The 5,828-nt window shown below is 51.5% G+C and overlaps 1 long non-coding RNA gene across 1 annotated transcript; it reads right to left on the reverse strand.

The window, feature by feature from the left end:
* Positions 1-2,295: 2,295 nt before the first annotated feature.
* Positions 2,296-5,338, reverse strand: LOC134984703 (uncharacterized). Its single transcript, XR_010191767.1, has 3 exons — positions 5,020-5,338; positions 2,506-2,584; positions 2,296-2,387 (listed from the first exon to the last, which is right to left on the reverse strand). It is a non-coding gene; the product is annotated as an uncharacterized LOC134984703 (long non-coding RNA).
* Between the last annotated feature and the right edge of the window lie 490 nt (positions 5,339-5,828).

Below are 5,828 nucleotides of genomic sequence, written 5' to 3' on the forward strand. Positions count from 1 at the left end.
ACTCATCTGATGGGGGAAAAACCACTGGTTGCTTTTTCTCCCCAAACATAATACCCTTTTTAGTGGTACCTGGGTTAATGTCAGAAATGTGCAACACATTTTTCATTGCCGTAATCATGCAACGGATGGCCCTTGTGGATTGTACATTAGTCTCGTCCTCGTCGACACTGGAGTCAGACTCCGTGTCGACATCTGTGTCTGCCATCTGAGGTAGCGGGCGTTTTTGAGACCCTGATGGCCTTTGAGACGCCTGGGCAGGCACGGGCTGAGAAGCTGTATTGTCATCGAACCTTTTATGCAAGGAGTTGACACTGTCGGTTAATACCTTCCACATATCCACCCACTCTGGTGTCGACCCCGCAGGGGGTGACATCACACTTATCGGCACCTGTTCCACCTCCACATAAGTTTCCTCATCAAACATGTCGACACAGCCGTAGAAAATGGCGCGGTGTGCGGAGAAGCCCCGCCCCTTCATCGGCTGGCTTCTCCCGCGTTTTTTATGTATAATGGCGGGGGTTAATGCACATATACAGCTTATTAAAACTGTATTATGTGCGGTTTGCCATGTAAGGTACTCTAATTGCTGCCCAGGGCGCGCCCCCCCCCAGCGCCCTGCACCCATCAGTGACCGGAGTGTGTGGTGTGCAGAGGGAGCAATGGCGCACAGCTGCAGTGCTGTGCGCTACCTTAATGAAGACCGGAGTCTTCAGCCGCCGATTTTCAACTTCGCATTCTGTCTTCTGGCTCTGCAAGGGGGACGGCGGCGCGGCTCCGGGACCGGACGACCGAGGCTGGGCCTGTGTTTGATCCCTCTGGAGCGAATGGTGTCCAGTAGCCTAAGAAGCCCAAGCTAACTGCAAGCAGGTAGGTTCGCTTCTCTCCCCTCAGTCCCTCGTAGCAGTGAGTGTTAGGCGCCGGGGTCCGCTCGGCCGTGCGGCCCGGCGCCTAGCAACCAGGGACGCCGGGCGCGTTCAGCCGCCGGCTCCCTGGCAACGCTGAGACGCCGGGCGCACGGAGCCGCCTCTGGCCTTAGCAACGGGGACGCCACGTGCAGCCGCGTTCCCCGTTGCTGGGTCTATCCTCATTGCCCTGATTATGTGCTGGCCGTGCAGCATGCAAGCTGCACGGCATTTCTTTTGATTGTCCTGTCTGGATCTTGATTGGAGGATGCCTGAATAAAGGCATCCTCAGGACTTCCTACAGACGCCGGTGATAGTTTCCTGTTTGCCTTGTCTGCTGCAGAGAGTTCCCAGTCCCGGTCTATTCGGTTGTTCCAGTCCTCAGAGATCCTGTACTCGGAAGTTACCATCTATTCCTGGAGTCTGACCGAGCACCTTTTAACATCTGGTGGTGTTCGTGAGTCGCGGCGCAGCCGTGTGTTGCGGCTTGTCCGCTACTGTTTATTATTTTGTTTATATTGTGTTCTGGAGTTTTGCGGAGGATTCCGCTTCCACAGATCCACTCTGGTGTCCTGCGGTGCCGGATAGGAGTGTCGGATCAGTGGATCTTTGGTTGTCCTTTTCCCTGGCGGCTAGTCCGCACATACCTTTTGGTTTAGTTAGTCAGCTTGTAACCCCTGGCCGTGTTGCTTAGTCAGAGGGCCCCTTGTTATCACCCTGTCTCGGACTTCCCCTTGTCTCCCATTAAGACCTGCGGGGGCATCGGGGTTGGGCAGACATAATCCGCCCTTCGAACGCGGCTGCCATGGGCTCAAGCAACCATAGTCTCGCAGGGGATTTCTGATAACACGGGCGAGACAACGGAGTTAGGGCGCCAGGGGTTACTAGGCCTTCCAGCTCCCACAACCAGCTTATTTTCCTGAACTCAGATCCCTGTCATAAGATCTAATCCGGTCTGGAGTTCAGGAATCATAACAGTGAGTCTGTTGCCAGCAGATCTCACTGAAAATAAAAAACCTAACAAATACTTTATTTTCTAGGAAGCTCAGGAGAGCCCCTAGTGTGCATCCAGCTCTGGCCGGGCACAGATACTAACTGAGGTCTGGAGGAGGGGCATAGAGGGAGGAGCAAGTGCACACCAGATAGTACCTAATCTTTCCTTTAAGAGTGCCCAGTCTCCTGCGGAGCCCGTCTATACCCCATGGTCATTACGGAGTACCCAGCATCCACTAGGACGTCAGAGAAAACACTATAATGACATTTGCATACAGTCAGATTAAACGGAGGTGAAACAGTATAATATCAGTGTATAAGACACATAGCTCCTCTACAGATCATATAGTGACAGTCACTTTGGTATATTGGGGAGACCCTAAATCTCACCTACCTGATCCTCCTGTGGGATCCTGTAATTCTCCTCTGTACAATCCTGGGAATACAGAGGACGGGGACATCTCTCTGGGGTATCTCTGTTACTGGGCCCATCTGTAGGAGACACACAGTGACTGAGTACAGTGTATATATGTGATTATCAGATGATGTGTGTATATAGGGGCCCCCATACCTGCTCTCCCCTGTACAATACATGACAGTCTCCTCTTACCCAGTGATGTGAGGGGCCGGTGATTCTCCATCATCAAGTCCTTGTACAGACCCCTGTGTTCCTCTATATACTCCCCCTCCTGCATGGAGACATAGACAGTGACATCCTGACACCTTATAGGAACCTGACACACACAGTGATACAGTCATCACCCAGACACATTCCCTGGTGTTACTGTATAATGCCCCATTCCCAGCAGTCACCTCTCCAGTCATCACCCAGACACGTCCTCTGGTGTTACTGTATAATGTCCCATTCCCAGCAGTCACCTCTCCAGTCATCACCCAGACACGTCCCCTCGTGTTACTGTATAATGTCCCATTCCCAGCAGTCACCTCTCCAGTCATCACCCAGACACGTCCTCTGGTGTTACTGTATAATGTCCCATTCCCAGCAGTCACCTCTCCAGTCATCACCCAGACACGTCCCCTCGTGTTACTGTATAATGTCCCATTCCCAGCAGTCACCTCTCCATTCATCACTTAGACACATCCCCCGGTGTTACTGTATAATGTCCCATTCGAAGCAGTCACCTCTCCAGTCATCACCCAGACACGTTCCCTGGTGTTACTGTATAATGTCCCATTCCCAGCAGTCACCTCTCCAGTCATCACCCAGACACGTCCTCTGGTGTTACTGTATAATGTCCCATTCCCAGCAGTCACCTCTCCAGTCATCACCCAGACACATCCCCTGGTGTTACTGTATAATGTCCCATTCCCAGCAGTCACCTCTCCAGTCATCACCCAGACACATCCCCTGGTGTTACTGTATAATGTCCCATTCCCAGCAGTCACCTCTCCAGTCATCACCCAGACACATCCCCTGGTGTTACTGTATAATGTCCCATTCCCAGCAGTCACCTCTCCAGTCATCACCCAGACACATCCCCTGGTGTTACTGTATAATGCCCTATTCCCGACAGTCACCTCTCCAGTCATCACCCAGACACGTCCAACAGTGTTACTGTATAATGCCTCATTCCCAGCAGTCACCTCTCCAGTCATCACCCAGACACGTCCCCTGGTGTTACTGTATAATGCCCCATTCCCAGCAGTCACCTCTCCAGTCATCACCCAGACACGTCTCCTGGTGTTACTGTATAATGCCCCATTCCCAGCAGTCACCTCTCCAGTCATCACCCAGACACGTTCCCCTGGTGTTACTGTATAATGTCCCATTCCCAGCAGTCACCTCTCCAGTCATCACCCAGACACGTCCCCTGGTGTTACTGTATAATGTCCCATTCCCAGCAGTCACCTCTCCATTCATCACCCAGACACATCCCCTGGTGTTACTGTATAATGCCCCATTCCCAGCAGTCACATCTCCAGTCATCACCCAGACACATTCCCTGGTGTTACTGTATAATGTCCCATTCCCGACAGTCACCTCTCCAGTCATCACCCAGACACGTCCAACAGTGTTACTGTATAATGTCTCATTCCCGGCAGTCACCTCTCCAGTCATCACTCAGACACATTCCCTGGTGTTACTGTATAATGTCCCATTCCCGACAGTCACCTCTCCAGTCATCACCCAGACACGTCCAACAGTGTTACTGTATAATGTCTCATTCCCGGCAGTCACCTCTCCAGTCATCACTCAGACACATCCCTTAGTGTTACTGTATAATGTCCCATTCCCAGCAGTCACTTCTCCAGTCATCACCTAGACACGTCCCCTGGTGTCACTGTATAATGTCCCATTCCCAGCAGTCACCTCTCCAGTCAGCACCCAGACACATACACTGGTGTTACTGTATAATGTCCCAATCCCAGCAGTCACCTCTCCAGTGATCACCCAGACACATCCCCTGGTGTTACTGTATAATGTCCCATTCCCAGCAGTCAACTCTCCAGCCATCACCCAGACACATCCCGTGGAGTTACTGTATAATGTCCCATTCCCAGCAGTCACTTCTCCAGTCATCACCCAGACACTTTCCCTAGTGTTACTGTATAATGTCCCATTCCCAGCAGTCCCCTCTCCAGTCATCACCCAGACACATCCCCTGGTGTTATTGTATAATGTCCCATTCCCAGCAGTCACCTCTCCAGTCATCACCCAGACACATCCCCTGGTGTTACTGTATAATGTCCCATTCCCAGCAGTCACCTCTCCAGTCATAACCCAAACACGTCCCATGGTGTTACTGTATATTGTACCATTCCCAGCAGTCACCTCTCCAGTCATCACCCAGACACATCCCCTGGTGTTACTGTATAATGCCCCATTCCCAGCAGTCACCTCTCCAGTCATCACCCAGACACATTCCCTGGTGTTACTGTATAATGCCCCATTCCCAGCAGTCACCTCTCCAGTCATTACCCAGACACGCCCCCTGGTGTTACTGTATAATGTCCTATTCCCAGCAGTCACCTCTCCAGTCATCACCAAGACACGTCCCACAGTGTTACTGTATAATGCCTCATTCCCGGCAGTCACCTCTCCAGTCATCACCCAGACACATCCCTTGGTATTACTGTACAATGTTCCATTTCCAGCAGTCACCTCTCCAGTCAGCAGTGGAATGATCTTGTTGGTGAGTTCCTGGATCTTCTGGTCACTGTGTCTCTCATGTATCAGTGAGTGAGGTGGAGGCACCATGATGGTGCTCTGGGACCTGCTCAGTCCTCCTGACACATGAGCATGGCTGCTGGGTGTCTCACGCTCACCAGATGTCTTCTTCACACCTCTGTGAAATGGGGGAGACATAAATATCACTGTAAATATCCCCTCACCTCCACAGTCATGTCCCTGTACTATTACCATAGATAATAAGAATTTACTTACCGATAATTCTATTTCTCGTAGTCCGTAGTGGATGCTGGGAACTCCGTAAGGACCATGGGGATTAGCAGCTCCGCAGGAGACTGGGCACAAAAGTAAAGCTTTAGGACTACCTGGTGTGCACTGGCTCCTCCCCCTATGACCCTCCTCCAAGCCTCAGTTAGGATACTGTGCCCGGACGAGCGTACACAATAAGGAAGGATTTATGAATCCCGGGTAAGACTCATACCAGCCACACCAATCACACCGTACAACCTGTGATCTGAACCCAGTTAACAGCATGATAACAGAGGAGCCTCTGGATAGATGGCTCACAACATCAATAACCCGATTTAGTTAACAATAACTATGTACAAGTATTGCAGACAATCCGCACTTGGGATGGGCGCCCAGCATCCACTACGGACTACGAGAAATAGAATTACCGGTGAGTAAATTCTTATTTTCTCTGACGTCCTAGTGGATGCTGGGAACTCCGTAAGGACCGTGGGGATTATACCAAAGCTCCCAAACGGGCGGGAGAGTGCGGA

This window comes from Pseudophryne corroboree (assembly GCF_028390025.1).
Source record: "Pseudophryne corroboree isolate aPseCor3 chromosome 3 unlocalized genomic scaffold, aPseCor3.hap2 SUPER_3_unloc_75, whole genome shotgun sequence".
In the NCBI taxonomy this organism is placed as follows: domain Eukaryota; kingdom Metazoa; phylum Chordata; class Amphibia; order Anura; family Myobatrachidae; genus Pseudophryne; species Pseudophryne corroboree.